This window comes from Doryrhamphus excisus, chromosome 4, assembly GCF_030265055.1.
Source record: "Doryrhamphus excisus isolate RoL2022-K1 chromosome 4, RoL_Dexc_1.0, whole genome shotgun sequence".
In the NCBI taxonomy this organism is placed as follows: Eukaryota; Metazoa; Chordata; class Actinopteri; order Syngnathiformes; family Syngnathidae; genus Doryrhamphus; species Doryrhamphus excisus.
The window spans coordinates 19,998,714-20,021,042 of NC_080469.1; the positions used below are offsets into that span (position 1 = coordinate 19,998,714).

The 22,329-nt window shown below is 41.0% G+C and overlaps 1 protein-coding gene across 2 annotated transcripts in view; it reads right to left on the reverse strand.

Annotated features, from left to right (window-relative positions):
- The window catches only part of npffr2a (neuropeptide FF receptor 2a), a 65,103-nt gene extending 42,867 nt beyond the window's left edge, over positions 1 to 22,236 (reverse strand). The window contains exons 1-2 of one of the 2 annotated variants that reach the window (XM_058069757.1): positions 20,047 to 22,236; positions 3,976 to 4,160 (exon numbers count right to left, since the gene is read on the reverse strand). The gene's annotated coding sequence lies outside the window, so the exon portion shown is untranslated. Of the gene's footprint in view, positions 1 to 33; positions 233 to 3,975; positions 4,161 to 20,046 lie in introns of those variants that run through there. The other variant, XM_058069756.1, reaches the window with a different exon arrangement.
- Between the last annotated feature and the right edge of the window lie 93 nt (positions 22,237 to 22,329).

Consider the following 22,329-nt stretch of genomic DNA (forward strand, 5'->3'; position numbering starts at 1 on the left):
TTCCATGACTTCCAAATGCATGCAAGAACGTACCTTTTGGGACTTTTAAAGCTTCACTGTAGAACATTTGCATGCTGTGGGGAGAAGAAAAAAGTACCCAACGGTCTCTACATGCAAGAAGAAGAAGAAAAAGAAGAAGGGATGCTGAAACGAAAAAAAAGAAGCAAGTCCGTCTTGGTGCGCCTCCTTGCACAGAGCGCACATCATCCCAGGTTGAAGATGCGCCCAGCCAGCTCCGAGCGCAAGTGGAGGGCTGAGCACAGCGAGCTCCCCCTTTTTGAAGGGCCGTGACGTAGAATGGAGGGGGTGGGCTAAGCAGGCTAATGTGGTCAATGGGGGTAGGGGTGGGCGGGATGTTCTCATCTCCAGCAGCTGCTGGCACGCCGCCGGATCGTGCGCGCTCACATGAATGAAATGATGATGAAGCTGGTCTGTGCAGCAAGGCCATGCACGCATGTGTCTGTACTGTAAAATAACACAGGAATGCATTGAAGTCACCCTGAAAGCATGGGGGTCCAAACTTCAGAAATATGGATGACCTGGACTGGATAAGCAGAGGAAAATGGATGGATGGCTGAGTTTTACATTTTTGCTGTTTTTTTTTTTTTTTCTTGTTCAATTATATTTTTAGGAAAAAACCACCAGTCCAGGGTGTACCCCGCCTCTCGCTCGAAGACAGCTGGGATAGACTCCAGCACCCCCCGCGACCCTCGTGAGGATAAGCGGTAGAAAATGAATGAATGAACATCCGGGCCGCAAATGGCCCACTTTGGACACCCCCCCACCTGTACGCCGTAAGTGATGCTCCAGCATTTAATGTGATCAAATGGGGCGGGGTGGATTGAGTGATTATACACGTGCACAGAGCTCATTTACTCTGTGTGTAAATGATGCCAGCTATATTTAAACGTGTCCACGTTACATAAAACAACAGGCGGGATGACAACAAAGAAACGTCAGCCATCGTGCGTCGAATGCTGTCATCGATCACTGATTGATTAGCTGCAAATGGATAGAGACTTGGGCAAGAAGGGGGGGACACAAACTCACAGAGAAATAGGGGGGCTGTCACATGGTCGTTGTTTGTTGTTCCCTCGTAATACCAGTAGTTGTTCCATTGTGTTGTTAAGCTCAGTGCAAATACAGCCATCCTTCGTTTATCACGATTAACTTGACCTCAGTAAGTGAAACACTTCAAAGTAGGACTCCGTACAAATAAATTTAATATTTTTGTTATTAGAGCATAAAAACCTGTTTATGACTTTCTCAATGCAGGTTTTAACAGATGTCTGATAATTATCGGTACCGATATCATCATAAAAATGTGATATGTTGATATAACCCTGTGCTCGTTCCACCACAGGAGATACAGGAGATGTCATGTGACACATGTCGGTATCGGCCGATATCAGACATCCCTACTTTATTAGCATTATTAACATTTATTAACATTATTAGAGCCCCGTAGACATAAAATAACACCCCTATAGTCACTTTTACACTCCTGTGATTCTCATCACATTGCTTAGGCTGCAGGATCACTGCAGGGACAAAACTAACAAGCAAGCTAACGAGCTAATTAGTTAGCCTCTGCTGGCTCAGTCACTGTCATCTAACGTTCATGTCTCATATCATTACTGATGCGTAGTGACCACAATATGTAACATAAGACAACATATAACTATATTTTTGGAGTGCCAAAATAATAATACAAACATAATAAATAAATTAAAAAAATATTTAAAAATATTAAATATTTTTTAAATATAAAAAATATATTTAAATAATAAATAATAGTCAACCACAACGCAGCCACCATTCAATCGTTGTTTTTTGAAAAAAACATGAGATAGTGGTATCGAGGGACGACTGTAGTATATTCTATGCTGCAACTCATCATTTTCAAAGTAAATCCAAGGTTCCTGGCGAATTGGACTAAAAAGGGAATATTCTGCCTGATGGATGGGCTGCACAGCCTCACTGTGCGTGGGTGTGTTGGGGGGATCGAAGCCAACAGACGTTTTTGACCGAGTGACATGCAAGTGAACTGCTGAAACTGAGTTTTCTCGCTGCGAGCTGACCGTGACAACACAGGATTTAAGGAAAAGAAAAAACTTCTCCTGTGATGGTTGGCGGTGAAGAAGAAGAAGAAGAACTTCAAGGGGTGACAGAAAGCGTGTGAATTTTTGATGCGGGAGGAAGGTTTCGCTCTTTCCAGGATTCTTTGGTGTCGGAGCGCCTTTGAGAAGCCAGAGGAAAAGTATGATGACATCGTTGTGTCGAAACGGCACTTCTTCTGACGAAGATCCAGTCGTTGCTCCAGGATCTCACCAAAATTAGAACAACCCTCATATTTTAGCAATGGAAAAAATACTTTGGAGTAGTATATGATATATATGATATATACCGTATTTTCTGGACCGTATAAGTCGCACAAGGCCAAAAATGCATCATTAGGCAGAAATAAAATCGGGGTCTTCAACATCTGACACGGCTGCTCATCTCGTCCGATTCAGGTTATTTGCTGAGTATTCCGACCGTCATGCACATACGAGCAAGTGTTTTTGGCTAGTTTGACTGGTGATCACACTATGGACCTCAACAATTCACCATACACGGTCAATGGTGTATTACCGTATTTCCTGGACTATAATTTGCTCCGGAGTATAAGTCGCACAAGTCATTAGGTAGAAAAAAAACATCCATAAGTCGCACTGGAGTATAAGTGCCATTTTTTGCGGGTAATTTATTTTCCAAACTACTTGACCAAAACAGACATTACGTCCTTTTGGAAGGCAAGTTCTAACAATAAAAGAATAGAGAACAGGCTGAATAGGTGTAAGATATGCTAACACAATGCTTATTCAGCTACACCAAAAATAAACATGAACAGAAAAGGTGTCCAGTGTTTATGGAACATAAACACTTTTTTCATTTATAAGTCGCTCTGGAGTATAAGTCGCAGGAACAGCCAACCTATGAAAAAAAGTGGGACTTATAGTCTGGAAAATACGGTATATGCTGCTATGCTGTTACTAAACTCCTCTACCTTCCTTTGGGTTGGGTTCCAGTCTGGAGGAGACTCCATTCGCTTCACTTTCCACGGCAGGGTACTTGATCCTCTTGGACGAGTGTTTGGGTTCCTTATCATCCCCCTTATTATCACTTCATGCTTTGCTTGAGTGTCGCAGTACAGGATTCATATTTCTAGTCAATGAACCGCAGCTCCCCCAGTTTCTGAAACACTAGTGTAGCCCACACAAGTGTGCCTTTAGATCAACTCCATGGTCACCTCAATAACCCTCCCCCCAATAGGAAGAAAGAAGCTCCCACCAGGTGTGTTGGCTGTCCAGGGAAAAGGCTTGTAAAAAAAACACCTGTCCGAGTGGATTAAAGACAATTAATTAACACAGATTGTTAATTAAATTAGTCAGCATGCATTGCGATGCCCACCTACCCAAGGTGAACATGGCTATGAATCCATTAAGGACGCAGTCACCTCGTTAGAGCTATTGAAAACCTTTCCACCTTTCCTAATCAGTTCGATTGGTTTGACGAGCACGAGTACTGGATGAGCAGCGGCCCGCATCAGGACGTGTCAATGCTCACCACCCCTCCAAACCCCCCACCCCGAGGTGGCACCTTGGACGACGGAAAGACCCAAACCCTATTTAAATGTGGCTCAATGATGGAGATGGAGGAAAGGTGCCAGAATGAACGTACAGCAGATAAGAGTCATTGAGTCGCCCCAATGATGCAATGCCTGATGGGAAATGTTGTCATCTCAAAGTGGTATTGGGGCATGTTTGTATATTTGTATACACACCGTGTATCTTTATGTATATACACCACAACTTTCTTCTTGTACATTTTCATCTTGGAATAGTAAAAGTATGCTGACCTTTCACCCCCAGCCCCTGGGCTTCCATCCTGACTCAACCAAACTGGAAACCAATCAAGGCAAAACAAGCTCACCTCTAAGCTCTTCAGGGAGCATGGCGGGGGCCAAATGCTGGCGGACTTGTGTGGGCTCATCGTCATGGAGATTTTCCCACCTCGTCCACACGGCCTTATTAAGAAGATGCGCTTGCGGAGGTTTAAGGAAGCTTCTGCAGACTAAATTGTGTTTTTTCTTTGCAGCGCTGCTCCTTCTCGCGTCCCTACAAACAAAGTAAAGGAGATTTCAATATTTCAGGACAAACGTCTCAGGTGAGTGTAGCCGACAGCTGCAGCAGAAGAAGCTTCTCCTGCGTGGCATCAAAGTCCACACCGGCTGGCTTTATGGATGCCATCTTTTTCATTTGGTGCTTTCTAAATGAACCCTGCTGTTCATCTCCATCTTGTAAAGCCCCTCCATGCCCTTTCTGGAACTCACAACAAGTAAACAACCTTTTGAAGCCGTCCGTGACGGGGATTTCAAACAATCCGCACCCTGACTAACGAACTACGAATGAAGGCTGGCTTTCTGCTTTGATTTGCTTTGAACGCAGACGTGTGTCGCAATACACGACATTACGACTTCACAACATTAAATACACTCGGTACACAATCCAACAACACTCTCCGTTGCGCTGCTAGCACCTTGCTTACTGTTTCCTCAGTGGTTACAAATGCTGACACAGCAAAGGCTGTGGCGGCCATTTTGGAGAAGTTCTACAGTTGTCCATCGCCACCGCACTGTTTTTCAAAAATATATTCACAAATAAATCAAATAAATAATTTAATCTATGCACATCTCCGTATGTTCGGACTAAATTCTGCATTTCCAAGCATTAAAATAGCTAATAAAGGAATACCAAAAATAGGCACTCAAAAGATCCATTCACATACACCAATATGTAGTACTCTATACTGCTCACTAAGTGTTGGTTCCGGTAATGTTCTGGTAACGTTCTGGTGATGTTCTGGTAATGTTCTGGTGATGTTCTGGTAATGTTCTGGTGATGTCCGTGCCGTGTAACGTTCTGGTAATGTTGTGGTGATGTTCTGGTAATGTGGTGATGTTCTGGTAATGTTCCGCTCATGTTCCGTTCATGTTCTGGTGATGTTGTGGTGATGTTGCAGTCATGTTCCGGTCATGTTCCAGTGATGTTCTGATAATGTTCTGGTAATGTTTTGGTGATGTTCTGGTAATGTTCGCATAACGTTCTGGTAATGTTCGTGTAACATTCTGGTGATGTTCTGGTAATGTTCGTGTAACATTCTGGTGATGTTCTGATGATGTTCAGTGAGATGTAGGGATGGGCACCGACATGGAACCGAAACATGGTACCTTTTGATTTTACGTGAGTGTGCCCGGAAGTACAGACGGAATTCGGCCGGTGCCTTAAAAGCACCATTACCATCCTTCGTGAGACACACAAGCACCAGACTTGATCACTGCGGAACGACAATATTTTACTGCGGGATTGAATTATCTCACAAGAGGCACAACAATCACTCATGAAAACACAGCTACTCAACCCTGAACCCTTGACATCACTTCCTGTCCACCTGTCCCTCAGGTCCCAAAATAACGGGTGTTAGGATTGCAGTTCCTTGGTTAGGAACATTTTGTGTTTTTTTTAGCACAAGCAAACGTCTCTGGAGGATAGTGCCGGTGCAGAACTCGCCTACATTATTTTGCCTGTGGTTGGAGTTGTGAAGGTCACATCCAAAGGTCATACTTTCACTGCTCATGAAATGAACAGAAGGCTCATCTCGCTCCGAGCTGTTTTTGCCTACTGGGATTTAAGTCTTCCTCGGTACCATGAAATCAGTCAGCACGTGTTACTCCCCTCACCGTGCCTTGGCTTCCTGTTTGTGACCCCGCCTTTCTGCGCTGTCATTGGCTGAGAAAATACACACCAATCATGATAGGAGCGCCGCATGCAAAGGATAATCAAAGTTGGCACCAGTGTTGCCTTCGGTTGCCATTCCCTTTCTGTTCTTTTTTTTGTGGTTGTCTTTTTGTCGTCTTTGACCTGGCATGTCTGTCCCCTCTTAAACCAAGTTGGCCTACGATGCATTCATGGTGCCGTGTTTGCATTTTGCTTTGCCTGTCGAGCTACATACTATCTGGTGGTGGGGCCTTTTCTTTTACATTTGTGCTCTGTCCCCTCTTGAAGCCATTATTCCACGCTACTTTGTTTGTTATTACTCTGTCCCACATCCTATCTGGAGGATTGGTTTGCTCTGTCCCCTTTTTGCTCCGTCCCCCCTCTTGAACCAATAACGATCCAGTGAAAAAAAAAATTGCTAAACAGGACGGCTATTTAAATACTGTTAACATTTTTCCTAAGCTCTGTCCACATGTACTTCCTGAAGGTAGCTGTCACTCACTGTGCTTCGTGGTGTTAGCCATCGAGGCCTGCCATGAGGCCCTGCTACCCCCGGAGACGAGGATGACGGGAGGCGGACTCAATAGAGGAAGCACACGCTGTGTAACTAGCCACGTATACATGGACCCAAATCGGTTTATTTGCTGAAACGGAAAGAATGTAACCTTTGTATACGCCTTATTCCCAAAGAAAAGTGCCAATCCCAATGAATATATAATGGGATTCACATAATGGGGGTGGAATATTCCTTTCCCCAATCCAATTGAGGTATCTTGTACCCGCTCAAACGGAAAGTTGTCAGGGTGTGTTCTTCTTTGTGGTGTTTTTCTTCTTCTGTTGTTTATTGGCGGTTGGCAAGCAGCTTTCGTGTGCATTAGCGCCATCTGTGGAACAGATTCTAAACACTTCTATACGCCATTCATAAGTCCACTTTTATTCAAAAAGAAAATATATATCTATATAAAACATGTCCCGAGTTTAATGATAAAATATTAGCAAGATTGAATTTCAGTTCAGTTAATGTCAATTTATTTGTCTCCCTTGGGAGAAATGTGGTTTAGAGGCAGGGTACAGCTGCATACAACCAACAAGAGACATAAAGTACATGACAGACACAGTAAAACCATAGACAAGCATAAACAAGAGCATAAAAGTATTTTGATCTTGATCTTTTCCTGTTTCCATTTATCCCGGGTGCGTTCTTTCAGTGTATGCTCAGATATGACGTAACACGCAGCTACAGACATTCTTCACTTTTAAAAATGGAGGCCAGCAATCGGCACTGGACTGCTGCGGAAAGTTCCAAACTCAATTTCAAGACTGGACGAAGGAAAATCTGGCAATACTAGTTATTCCAACAAGTGGACGAAACACTCGGGGACGTCGGTACTGGGCTCTACATTAAAAACAAAAATGACTTGCCCATGGGGAATCCTTAAGGTGAGAACTACTTGCCCGAACTTGCCCCATGTAAAATGAAAAGACTGCCATAATGATATCATATATCAATATATGCTGATAATTCATCAGATAATAGTACTGATGCATTGTATTTGGAGGAATGTCTGAAAAATAGTGGAGATGTATGTTAACATGGCATGCAATACTACCTTACACATGGTAGTCGTAGCAAGCAGTGATATTTATAAGTTGTGCACCACAATGAAACATTATTGAATAGACACATTTGTGTACTAGTAAAGTGTTTTTAATCAAATGCTCAATGGTCAAACAATAATTTGTGAAGCAAAGGTGAGAAAAATACACAGAAAAGTGGAACCGCTAGATTTTGTAGCTTGTGCAAAATCAGCACTTGGTTTTGGATCTAATCGGTGGTGTTTCATTGTGACCACTTCAAATTGTCACAGCAATGTGATTCACTCACCTGTGCCATCATTTGATTTGCTGCCGCTAATAAAATACTCGTTTAGGAGGCACTGGTTCATCACTTTTTGCTGTTTTCCTTCACAAGTTGTTGAAGAATTAGACCATGTTGGCAGGGACGCCATGATAGATGTTTTCCTAGTCAAACCATCGCTGATTGGTTGATCGCGAACAAGAACGGGTGTCGGTAAAACGCAGACTGTGGACTACGGACCGCGGTCTAAATAAACGATTCTGATTGGTCCATTTCAAGATTTGCAAGGATTGGTTTGCAAATTACCATCGGAATTACGCAGTCTGTGTTTTTTTACCAACACCCAACAAGAACCGCTTTTAAAAAAACTCTTGGTAGTACGGCATGCCAAAGTATACTTGCCCGACGGGAATATCACTGATTGGATTTACTTGCCCCAATTTTGTTTTAACTTGCCCCAGGCCATCGGTACATCGTTATTGTCGAGCCCTGCGGTATTACGTGATGTTGATGTTTACGTTTTACTGCGAATGCCGCATTGACTATTCTGTTGTGCGGCGCATGTAGAGAGAGATTGGAATATTCCTTTCCATGTATACCATTGTTTTTGGAAAGATTCCATTCGGAAAGAGGAAAAACTCATGTAAACATGGCTAGTATCACAGCTCTGGTTTGTCGCTGCCCGTCTCGCCTTTGTAGCTGAGGGGCGACCGCAAGGCTTGTGTGAGAAGCCGCTAAGCAGAACCAAGCCGGCAGGTAAGAGCAGGATCAGGTGCGGCATGCAGGGCCTCCTGGGCTGTGGACTCTATTTCAGGACACCCGTTACAGCTCATGGCCGCTGTCAGCATGGAAAGGTGACACGACGACCACTAAGAAGTTTTCCAAGATGATCTTAGAGAGGGCCTGTTGATGGTCTTGTTCCTTCACACTTCACCACAAGATATGCAGAAATAATGAGCTCCAAGGTCAACTGTGGCCATCAGAAAACCTCGACATAATAAGCCAAAATGTACTGTAGTGCGTCCATGAACCTCAGGGGTCCACTTAAGAGGTTCCGCTGTATGTGCCAGATCTCTCCAGTCATGGATCATTCCAAAGGGGGGTTGGATTTAGAACTGGACATGAACATCCCCAATGAGCTGATCGGCTCGGTGGTCTGATGATTGTCGGGAGTTGGCTGGAGGCCCGCCACCATCTGCGCGGACAAAGTGAAAGGTCTTTCTCAAGACACCGAGCTTGTTAAAAGGCAACGACTGGCTGCGCTTTGACACTAATTATGGTTTGCATACGTGCGGCGTTCAGGGTGCAAACGCTGCCAGAGGCGAGTCGTCAGCTGCCACGACTGAACTTGATCCCCGTTGCACGTTTGGAGCAGCAGTCAATGTCTGCGGTATTGCTAAAAATATCGCGAATATCTGGTATCAGCCGATTGCTGGGGATATGCGTGTTCATTCCTTCTGTTCATTCACTATTTTAAATATTGAGTTTTTATTTTATGCAATACATTTTATTATTATTCTTTTTTTGTCCCTAAAAAAGCTAGTTTTAAGTCATTTATACAATTCCTTCTTTTCATTCACTATTTGAAATATTTTGTTTTTTATTTTATGCAATACATTTTATTATAGTTTTTTTGTCCCTAAAAACAGCTAGTTTTACGTCATTTATACAGTTCCTTCTTTTCATTCACTGTTTTAAATATTTAGTTTTTTATGTTATGTAAAACATTTTTTGTCCCTAAAAAAGCTAGTTTTAAGTCATTTATACAATTCCTTCTTTTCATTCACTATTTTAAATATTGTTTTTTATTTTATGTAATACATTTCATTATTATTATTTTTTTGTCACTAAAAAAGCTATTTTTAAGTCATTTATACAATTCCTTCTTATCATTCGCTATTTTAATTATTAAGTTTTTTATTTTATGAAATACATTATAGTTCTTTTTTTGTCCCTAAAAAAGCTAGTTTTACGTTATTTAAACAATTCCTTCTTTTAATTCACTATTTGAAATATTAAGTTTTTTATTTTATGCAGTACATTTTATTGTTATTCTTTTTTTGTCCCTAAAAAAGCTAGTTTTAAGTCATTTATACAATTCCTTCTTTTCATTCACTATTTTAAATATTTTGTTTTTTATTTTATGCAATACATTTTATTATTATTCTTTTTTTTGTCCCTAAAAAAGCTAGTTTTAAGTCATTTATACAATTCCTTCTTTTCATTCACTATTTGAAATATTTTATTATAGTTTTTTTTTGTCCCTAAAAAAGCTAGTATTCAATTCAATCAAATAGTTTCAGTTTTATTGTTGCAATTTGAAGTCAAATATCCCCTCCAAATGGTCATTAAAGTAATAAATGTATGTTTTTAGTCAATAAAAGCCCCAATGATGCCTATTTCAATCAGAAACAATCCAGACGTCGGGCCGGGGGGAAGGACCGAACGCCTCGTCAGGCATCTTCCGCCTCTGAAGTCGTGCTCGTGATCTCCAGCGACAAGAGTGAGCCGGATGATAATCGGAGTGACTGGTCTCCCCCCGTGGACACGGGGCGACTTGTGAGTTCTGAGACTGGCAGTGGATCGTCTGGAAAAAAAAATCCCTTCGTTGTCTTTTTGCTGAGTGTCAGCGTTTGCCCTCAAACGTTTATGTGTCGGGCCGGCGAAAGTCTGCACGCAGCAAAGACGGAAATGCAACTCCAGCAGGGATTAATAGAAGGTTGGGAATGGCATGGATTGACTCTCGATTTTTCAATTCATTTATTTAGGAATGCTTTATTACCGGATGCTGCTAATATTTATTCATTTATCTGTTCTGTACAGACTGAACTTCAAAGTGAAACCAGGAAAATGCAACAAAATTGAGAGCATGCAAGCGCGTTCAAATTGCATGTTGAGTACATGTTGGCAGGTCTGCATTGAAATGAAATCGTCTCCTGTACCCCCCCAGGGGGGGTCCACCCCACTATTGGAGTGAGAAGCACTGCTTCATTGGTGGAGCCTTAGCAGGACTTCCAGGTAGCACATATTTGGGCTCCAAGAGTCGGCGAATCGGGGTCTTCAACATCTGACACGGTTGCTCATCTCGTCCAATTCAGGTTATTTGCTGAGTATTCTGACCGTCACGCACATACGGGTGAGTGTTTTTGGCTAGTTTGCCTGGTGATCACACTATGGACCTCGACAACTCACCATACACGGTCAATGGCGTATTACTGTATTTTCTGGACTATAAGTGGCTCCGGAGTATAAGTCACACAAGGCCAAAAATGCATCATTAGGTAGAAAAAAACATCCATAAGTCGCACTGGAGTATAAGTGGCATTTTTTCAGGTAATTTATTTTCCAAACTACTTGACCAAAACAGACATTACGTCCTTTTGGAAGGCAAGTTCTAACAATAAAAGAATAGAGAACAGGCTGAATAGGTGTAAGATATGCTAACACAATGCTTATTCAGCTACACCAAAAATAAACATGAACACAAAAGGTGTCCAGTGTTTATGGAACATGAACACTTAAGTACAGTAACTTTCTTCTTCATGGCAGTAATGGTAGCCTCCGCTTACAGCCCCTAACAACTTTCTCTCTGCTGCTCGATTATTTCACTACTTGCAGCTTGTTGTGTTCTGTCGTTCTCAGTTGTCTTTGTAAACTAACCCCTACTGTTTAAATATTGAATTGTTAAAGAGTAGGAGATATCGGTGTTAAAGTCTAGAGTGCCCTCTTGTGGCTGTCTGTGAAATTGTGTGTGTGTGTGTGTGTGTGTGTGTGTATATATATATATATATATATATATTCATTCATTCATTTTCTACCGCTTATCCTCACGAGAGTCGAGGGGGTGCTGGAGCCTATCCCAAATGTCTTCGGACGAGAGGCGGGGTACACTCTGGACTGGTGGCCAGCCAATCACAGGGCACATATAGACAAACAACCATTCACACTCACATTCATACCTATGGACAATTTGGAGTCGCCAATTAACCTAGCATGTTTTTGGAATGTGGGAGGAAACCGGAGTACCCGGAGAAAACCCACGCATGCACGGGGAGAACATGCAAACTCCACACAGAGATGGCCGAGGGTGGAATTGAACCCTGGTCTCCTTGCTGTGAGGTCTGCGTGCTAACCACTCAACCGCCGTGCAGCCATATATATATATATATATTATTTATTTATTTTTTCATTTATAAGTCGCTCTGGAGTATAAGTTACAGGAACAGCCAACCTATGAAAAAAAGTGTGACTTATAGTCCGGAAAATATGGTAATTGAAAGATTTTACCGTTCTAGATACTTTCCATGGCGTATGTTGGCAGGTATGTTCCAAGTTTATGACAGATTGCTTGTTAAATGAAACTCTTAGTGCCGTGGGCAAGTAAATAAACAGCTGGGGGCCACAAATGGCCCCTAGGCTGCACTTTAGAGAACCCTGCTATGTATTCTCAGTTTGTATGCATGGAAATAAACGGCGGATGGAGCAAAAGGAATGAAAAGCATAAAAGAAAAACACACAGATGAGGGTTGCTGTATTGTGCTTGCTGTCCAAAAAAAGAGTAATAGAAAAACATGAAGAAAAATAGCAAGGAGACCCTTAAACGCCCCACCAGCAATCGTGCAAAGCCACATATCATTTTGGCAGCCTTGCAGACTTCCATCAGGGCAAACGTCAGCACAATAAAAATGCACAGCAGGCGTATCACGGACTGGATGCTGTACGAGATGTGATGGTGGAGTTCATGCAATACTTCTCTCTCTCTCTCTCTCTCTCTCTCTCTCTCTCTCTCTCTCTCTCTCTGCAGCCGACAGCTGTGTTTGGGGGGTGGGGGGGGGCACCTTCATCAGCATCGCAAATGTGGACTTCTACCTGCCTGCAACCACCTCTCACCTACCTGACTCTCATTGGCTTGTCCAACATCGTAAAGCTCAACTTTCCATCTGCACAAACTGCTGATGCTTCCTGGAGACAGCGGCCTTCTCGAAAACCATCTTTGTAAACTAATTCAAGGGCGAAGCTAGCAGACTGGAACCGCTAACAGATGTTTGGATTTGGGAAAGAAATTCCCCACTGGCAAAAAAATGGAAATAGGAAAAAAAAATGGCACCATCATCACATCATGCGGCCTACGAATGGAGTCCTGGGAAGCCGCCACTCCTGCGTTGCCCATCTTTTTGCCAAGGATGTCACGACACAACTAAACTCACGATGCTAGAATTTCAGTCCACAGTACAGGAAATCCAGACGAAGTCAAGTTGGCTTTTTTTTTTCTTTCTACTGCAAACATGAAGTGTGTTAATCTTATAAGGTGGATATTTACAAACAGAGATGAAAAAGTGAAACAATACATAGACATAGGAGGGTCAGCAGGAGGAACGGAGGATTGTGGAGTATCACGAGATTTGTTGCTAGAGAGGTGGAATGTATACCAACAGGAGACAAGTCCAATATGTAAAAGAAAAAAAGAAGAGAAGAGGGAAAAAAAGTGGTAAGACGATAATAGTACAGAGTCACATAATTGTGCTGTATTGGTGAGAGAAAGAAAGAAAATAACATATAAATATAATAAGAAATAAGAAAAAAACAAACAATACTACTAAATAAATAAATAATATTTATTTAATAAAATAAATAATGCTAATTAGCAAATTCATTCATTCATTTTCTACCGCTTTTTCCTCACGGGGGGTGCTGGAGCCTATCCCAGCTGTTCTTCGGGTACACCCTGGACTGGTGGCCAGCCAATCACAGGGCACATATAGACAAACAACCATTCACACTCACATTCATACCTATGGACAATTTGGAGTCGCCAATTAACCTAGCATGTTTTTGGAATGTGGGAGGAAACCGGAGTACCCGGAGAAAACCCACGCATGCACGGGGAGAACATGCAAACTCCACACAGAGATGGCCGAGGGTGGAATTGAACCCTGGTCTCCTAGCTGTGAGGTCTGCACGCTAACCACTAGACCGCCGTGCCGCCATTAGCAAATTGATCATAAGATAAATGCAAAAATTGTGTGTTTGCTGATTGGTTGACCGAATGGCAGAGATCGTCTGCTATTGAGCTCCCGAGCACCCCCGACACACACTCCCTCCCCCCACAGCCAAAACCCAGGCAAGGTGCCGTACATCACCCCTCCACCCCAATCCTGCTTCTCATTTTGTCCCCTTTCCCATATTTCTTCCTACATTTGTGTTGTGCATTAAAATAAGCATTGTGCTTACCCTATGTCAGGGGTCTCAAACTCAATTTACCCAGGGGCCACTAGAGATAAGGCCTGGGTGTGGTTTAAAATAAAAAACAAAAACATATTTATTAAAAACAGAAAAAAATAAATAAAAAACTGTCTTCAATGCTTTTGCTTCTGCTATACTCTACACTTTTTCAGTGCCTTGGTTCCGGTTTTCCACGAGAAAAGCTCTGATAAAACATTCCACTTTTCTCAAATATCTTCATTTTTATTTACTACACAAAATAAGCTGAAAAAATAAAGAAAATAAATCAATCAGTAATACATAAATCAAATAATAATAAAACAGCAAATATTAAACTAATAAACCACATATAGGTGGGTAAAGAAATTATTTTTTGTCAACCTTTAACATGAACATTAATGAAACTTAACCCTCGCCGTTTTTCCGTCAGCAGCCCAAACAGAGAACATTACCACATTCCTCCTTGAGATCCTAGGACTACGTTAAAAAGCCATAGCATTTCAGTATGTGGAATCAAACTATGGAATGGATTGAGTAAGACCCTCAAACAATGCACAACGATGAGCCAATTCAAGAAACAATACAAGCAGTTGATGTTTGCTAAATACAAGGATGAAGAGTCTTGAACCAGTCATGATGTGCTATATATATCACTATATTGACACTTACTATGGTACCCATTATGTCATTGGATGGTCATATCACCTCGTACTTCGGTATGTGATAAAAAAAAAACTATATTAGGAAAGCAGGTACATCTGGTACTTTTACTGATTGTAAAAGTACCAGATGGAGGGGTAGGATTTAATAAGCTTTGCTTCTTCCTACTCCTTTTGGACATGTGGAACTGGGAACTGATTATGGGATGCACTCAATTGTAATCTGATGCATGTTGAAGTGAAATGAAACCATTACCATTACCATCCTTTCAAGCACACATGAAAAACATGCAGCTGCTGGAGGCTTGATAATAGACTTTAGCTAACACCTTGCAATCGGCTCCAGCTCGCCCTTTTCTGACACGCCTGGTGGAACCGTGCGCCTCCACTGCGGGAGGATGGTTAGGATGGGAGGATTTAAGTCGGCGCCGGTAACGGATGAGGAGGAAGCACAGCTGGTATCTCGGCTTTCTGAATAAGAAGGAGGTACGCTCACCTTGGTTTTTCTTATCCCAAGCCAACACCTTAATGTCCACTCGCCAGTAGGCCGGGTGATTTTTACAGATCTCGTTGGGAGAGCTTTGAAGTGGAGGTATATATCTATGTATCATTACAGAAAGCAGCAGGCCTATTAAAATGGGTTCGCGTCTTCACAGCCCTTTGATTGGAGGCCTCTTCATCCAGGTTTTCTTCAAGCTGCTACACGTTCCTGCTACACGTTGCTGCTACATGTATACGAAACCTGTTTACAACATTCAAAATGCAGTTTTTAACATTATTAGAGCCCGTATACATAAAATAACACCCCTATAGTGACCTTTACGCTACAGTAGACATTCATTCATTCATTCATTCATTCATTTTCTACCGCTTTTCCTAACGAGGGTCGCGGGGGTGCTGGAGCCTATCCCAGCTGTCTTCGGGCGAGAGGCGGGTACACCCTAGACTGGTGGCCAGCCAATCACAGGGCACATATAGACAAACAACCATTCACACTCACATTCATACCTATGGACAATTTGGAGTCGCTAATTAACCTAGCATGTTTTTGGAATGTGGGAGGAAACCGGAGTACCCGGAGAAAACCCACGCATGCACGGGGAGAACATGCAAACTCCACACAGAGATGGCCGAGGGTGGAATTGAACCCTGGTCTCCAAGCTGTGAGGTCTGTGCGCTAACCACTCGACCACCGTGCCGCCTACAGTAGACATAACAGGAGAAAAAAATACATGTAAGACATAATATCGACTCAAATGTTAGCATTGGGTAAGTATTTCATTGTTGGTAATAGTAGTTCATTGTTTCATCAATGGGGCTGCACGGTGGTCAAGTGGTGGAAGTACAACAAAATGACAGCTACGTTTACCCTCAATCTGTCCCAGGAAAAAAGAATATGAGCTAATCGAAGTACTAATGCAATTTTGGACGCTTGGTAAGCAAATGAGTGTGAAGCTGTGATTCACCGAGCTGAAAAAACTAAGAACTTGGTTTTGAGGTTCTTGTTCAGGTTCCTGTTGGATGTGCTACCAGCCTTAAAGAACGTTTCACGTTGACATTAGCGATGTAGGTTCTTTTTTCCCAGGAGGAAACAATCCGGAAAGGAAGCTGTCGCCATCGTTTGCTAAGTGTTGTCGATAGTAGCATGTCGAATCAACAAACATTATTATTTGTCGTAGAGTCCTATTCTATATGAGGCCCTTGGAGTTTTAGGGATATGTGAACCGCATCTTCACGTTTTTCATTTTTGACAACAGAGCAAATAGAGAAAAACAATGCGTCCGTTGTGTAGCTTTTACGCTAATATTGCTGCAAATGTCATTTATTTGAAAGTAAAAAAAAACACACCTCCAAGACGTGCCCCAACAGAAAGAAGTTCAATCGCTCAACAGAGGAAGAAGATGAGTACGTTGTATGGATGGAAAAAAAACATTCCATTCCACAAAATGATTCCTAATAACGTGGCGGGACCGCTTATGGTGGAATTGGTTCTTTAAGGCTGGAAATGGCCTCCCGGGGATGAAATGCTTCAGGTTGCATTTGAGACAAATTGAAAGCGGGGGCCGTGACACGCGTCTTCCATTTGGGTTCCAAACAAGCTTTTGGTGTCCAGCTGCAGGGAGGGGGGTCCTGTCGTGTGCTATGCCTCTTTAGCCAGCAATGTTCGTTCTGATAAATATTGAAGGTATTTGCTCATATTTTGGCTAGCTAACAATAAAGTTAAAATCAAGCATAGCATACAAAGCATACAAACACATAGTTTCACAAAAATAAATTGTACTTATAATTTTTACTTATAATTTAAATTTTAAATAATTTTAATTTTACTTATGTCTGTAATATTTCGACATTCTGGGAAAATAACTGTTTCCACAACCCAATGTGTCACAAATTGCAACTTTGTTATTCCATATTACACGTACAAAACATGTACATCTTTAATATTTCAACTTTATGCTAGTACTGACAAATTGTCACCACACACACACACACACACACACGAGAGAACTAGAGTGATGACCAAGGCAGGAGATATCTGGTATGTATGATATGGTTTATGGCAGAACGTTCCAGACGTCCTGGCATCGTCTTTGCTGACAAGAAAGACAAAGATGGGCCGGTGATGCTGAAACCAGGGCGACGGCGCATGCTGATTGGTCCACGTCTTGCACAATCTTGAAATGTATAAAAAGCCGGGCAGAGAAAGAAAGGGTGCTTTTTGCAGCTGCTCTTTACTAAGACCCACCTTATTGTTGGCATATAGGGAATGCAACTAAGCCCGGACGTCTTTATTAGATATTGTTTGTATCAGGAATAAATACTCTGGTTTTCATATACCGGTTTGGTTATTTAGTCTGCCCATATCCTCAATTCGACACCCACAAGGAGATCGCCTCGAAGTGAGGCAGGTCGAGATTTCCTTCAATATGTAAGTGGCTAAATCGCATTTCTAATCAATTGATATCTAATATATGTATTAAAATATTGAATGATATTCAATATTATCACATACTGCAGTATTAATTGTCCCTGTACCCTAGAAAGCGCCCATGAATGATACGGGAAAAGGCCCAAATGATACTGTGTCAAAGCCCAGGGCAGTGATACTGATAAAATATAGAGTTTAACCATGTCCAGTATCAGCCCCCGTAGCTGTCCACTCAGAGCGTGCTGCTCTGGTATCATGCCCGTGAAACAACCAATCAGAGAACAACACACAAGTGCTTAGTGCCTAGTGCTTCTCCAGTCACCAAAAAACCCAAACTTGATTAATGGAACTTTAATTGTCAGACATTGATAAGATAAGACTGTTGATAAAATATTATTGTTGAAATATTTTTGCAGTTATTGTGTTTACACTGTTTAGATATAATACATGTAATAAACTGAACATTTTCTGGAAACAAAATGGTCTTTTGATTAAATAGTACGTGGTAATAAGCTCATGATTAAATAGTATGTGATAATAAGATCATTACATTTGTCTCGGGCTGATACTGGCACGTGGGGGCATGATACCGGGCCTGATACCAGACAAACCATGTGATAACCTATAATTATATAATATCAACATTTCATCTCTTTTTACAATAGATTTGGGTATATTTGCTTACAAATAATATCTATACGTGCAAGCATTTTGTCCACTTCCAGGATAGATTTCTGCAAATACAAACAAAACATTTTGTGCCAAAAATCCAGACATATTCAAGTGAATGTATCGGAATGTGAATGTTCAGATAAAACGGCTTGCTTGTGGACACGCTGTAACTTCCCATTTACTACCCTTTTTGCATCAATTTCCTATTTTGACCCGATACAGTATATTGGAGACCTTAGCCAATCTGTACTTAAACCAAGAAAAATGTCACTACTTTTGTTTTCATGAAGCATTTTGCTAGTAGACCAGTGTTACTTATTATTTCCCCCCAAAGTATTACACGTTGATTTTGGTCAAATTGTGCGTCTTTTCTGGTTCGAATACAACTTTTTTATTCTTATGCAACTTATTTATTTCTTGTAAAAATCCATTTCAACATTGTGAATTTTCTTCTCCTAATTATGACTTTAGCCCTGTCATATTTTGACATCATTCTGACAACATTAGAATTTTCATCTTTTTTCTTCATTTCTACAAACATTTTTTACAACATTCTTGACACCATTGGTTTCATTTCTGCTGGTTTTTATTAACTGCCATTTCACTTTTCTTCGCATAAATTTTACTTATGTCTGTAATATTTTGACATTCTGGGAAAATAAATGCTTCCACAACCCAATGTGTCACAAATTGCAACTTTGTTTTTCCGTATTACATGTACAAAACATGTACATCTTTAATATTTCAACTTTATGCTAGTAAGATGACATTATTTTTCCTCTTATTATTATGTAATTCTCATAAAATTACAACTTTTTGTCCTTAGATTGCAACTTTTTGACTTTCCTCTTGTAAAATTACTGCCGTTTTTTTTTTTTACAGTTTTGACTTTTTTTTCGTATTAAAATGATATTTGTAGAATGCCCCACGGGCCCCACTTTGGACACAGTAGGATTATATAGCCTTCGTTCCTCTCAGTCCCCCTTCGTCCCTCGCCAGCCCCCTCCGTCCCCCCTCAGCCCCCTCCGTCCCTATGCTAAGTATGTGTGCAACCACCCGGGCTCAAACGTAACCACAACACGGCCTCCCGCAGTCCCGCCTGTTGAGAGGAAGAAGCAAAGCCGTCGTATGGCAGACGGATGACAAACCGCAAGAGATTCCTTCACGGGCGACCCTCGCCATCTGTCAAACTGCGAAATATGACCTTTTACAAATTGTGTTCATGGGTCAGCACAGGTTGTCGTTCGAGCTCAGCATCATACTCAGCATCTCATTCTGTGGTACTTTTATATTTGCTTTTAAGGTATTATAATATTTGCTTTTAAACTTTGGACATGTCATGAAGCGTATTGATGATTCAAAAGATTTGTAAAAAAAAATACATTTGCTTGGTTTGACTTCAATAAAAGTTTAAAACAAAGATAAATCAAATGAAATAAAATGCATGAAGGAATAACTATATGTGGACAGAGAAATGACTTAAGAGTGTAAAAAATATATGATGCAAATCAACATGATGCAAATAAGCAAAGGAAAAATATGGTATTCAGTATGGTCCTACAATAAGGCCTTATTCATTTTTGACTATGCACCACTTCTTGATCATTCTTTTTGCCATCTTAAAAGGAAACTTTTCCTCACACTTTAACAGGAGTGGAGTAAAACCATTAAAAATAATTACTGCTGTAAAAAATTAAAGTTAAAGTGACAACAGTGGAATCAATGTTTGTTTATATTCCTGTCTGCAAAACATACCGCTAATATGAATGAGCTAGCAGGTAGGCTAATGCAGTAGTGAGGAGCAGAAAGTGTAAAACAACTTCTACCCTTTTAAAATTGGTTCCAAATTCACGAAGAATGCTGTGCTGATAATTCACTTGTTCTGACCTGATCTGCTTGGTTCTTCCCCGGAAACTTCCTCGCTGCTGCTTGCATACAAACGTCCGTGCTGTTTTGCTAGTAGTTGTATGCGCCTAGTATAATGATGGTGCATTCACTGCACCCACAGAACTACATTACGAAGAAAACTCATGAGCCGTACGTTTTGTCGCCGCGAGTCCGCCATCTTGTGTAGCACAACCTTGTTCGTTTGCGACTTTCTACGTTTTTACTGATGGTTTCTGAAATTCTGGACGCAACAAGGCATTAAAATTCCCTACTGTGAGGCTGCAAACTACCTATATACGCCGAAACACTGCGCGTGCTGAGCTGCCAAGTTGTGCTATACAAGATGGCGGCGTGTGCACTGAAGCACTGCGCGGCGGCGACACCGCGCTCTGTGTGTTGTTTCCGGGTGTGAGCGTTCTAACGTCTTTCTATTACTGGCCACCAGCCCAGGGTGAATATATGAGAGACTCTTCAAGCTTTGGCCTCTCATATGTAATACCAAATAATGAACACTAGAGGGGGCTGCACTCTAATTCATCATGAAGCACCGCCTTTGCAGTGTTTTGAATGTAACGGCTATTAGTTTAGCCTTATTAGCTTAGACTGCACATACTGTACATACGGGTGAGAGGTAGCCATAGGACTGCAAAAACTAACCAAAATGGAGCCTCTAAAACTCACCATTCTTCGTCAAGTGTCGTTCTTCAAATGCCTAGGCCTATGGACCCCCGCCAGGTATCTTTTGTGGCATATGGTAGCAGACTGAACGTACTAACAGCATTTCATATCTATAAATATATTGTCTATGTATAGATAAATAAGTAAATATGTGTCAAATTATTATCCTTAATTATCTTATTATAATTTTAAAAATCTAGTAATTTACAATTCAGAATAAAAAAAAATACAGCAGCAGCAACACACATCTGTTTAATAATTTTTATTTTTCAATATACATTTCATTTGAAAAATATAATTTCTAAAGTTTTGCTTACACTAAAAAGTCACAAAAAAGTTAATGAAAAAAATACATCAGTAAAATGTACTGTATGTTTTTAGCCTCATGTTGTATGTTGTCGACATGCACCTTCAAATTTCTAATTATTAATATTTGTTTTGGCTACAATAAAGATGAAAATAAACACACACGTGGACTATAAACATGATCAGATTGTTACTTTGGCTGATGAGCAGATCAAACCAAACACGGAAGAATGTCGTGGTTTGGTTTGAGCTGACATGCTGTTAGAAGGCGACTCTTCCACTTTTTATTTATTCATCTGTGACCCTTTCTGACTCTCACTAAAAACCCCCACAATGCAACAGTCTTTCAAATCTAAAGCCCAAACAATGCTGTCCATAAACAGGATACAGTATAGTAGTGACCAGTCATGAACACACGGGACAAACTTCCCCTAAATTAGGGACACAGGACACTTTCTTTACTGGGACCAGTAAAGTTCAAGTCATCTTAAACATCTGATATTTGTAACTTGAGACTAAAGATAGCCATCAAATTGTTTAGTGTGACTCTGAAAATGTTACATTTCTGACATTTGGTAGAGTGTCGCCTAAATTAGGGACGCAGGCCACTTTCTTGACAGGGACCAGTGTTTAAGTCATCTTAAACATCTGATATTTTTAACTACAGACTAAAAGATAGTCATTAAGTAGTTTAGTGTCACTCTGGAGATGTTTCATTTGTGGTTTTGGTGAAATGTTGCCTAAATTACGGACACAGGCCACTTTTCTTTACAAGGACCAATGTTTAAGTCATTTTAAACATCTGATATTTGTAACTTGAGACTAAAAGATAGCCGTCAAATAGTTTAGTGTTGCTCTGGAGATGTTACATTTCTGACATTTGGTAGAGTGTCGCCTAAATTAGGGATGCAGGCCACTTTTCTTGACAGGGACCAGTGTTTAAGTCATCTTAAACATCTGATATTTGAAAACTTGAGACTAAAAGATAGCTGTCAAATAGTTTAGTGTCGCTCTGGAGATGTTATATTTAGGACATTTGGGAGAGTGTCGCCTAAATTAGGGATGCAGGCCACTTTTCTTTACAAGGACCAATGTTTAAGTCATCTTAAACAGCTGATATTTGTAACTTGAGACTAAAAGATAGCCGTCAAATAGTTTAGTGTCGCTCTGGAGATGTTACATTTCTGACATTTGGTAGAGTGTCGTCTAGATTAGAGACACAGGCCACTTTTCTTTTACGGGGACCAATGTTTAAGTCATCTTAAACATCTGATATTTGTAATTTGAGACTAAAAGATA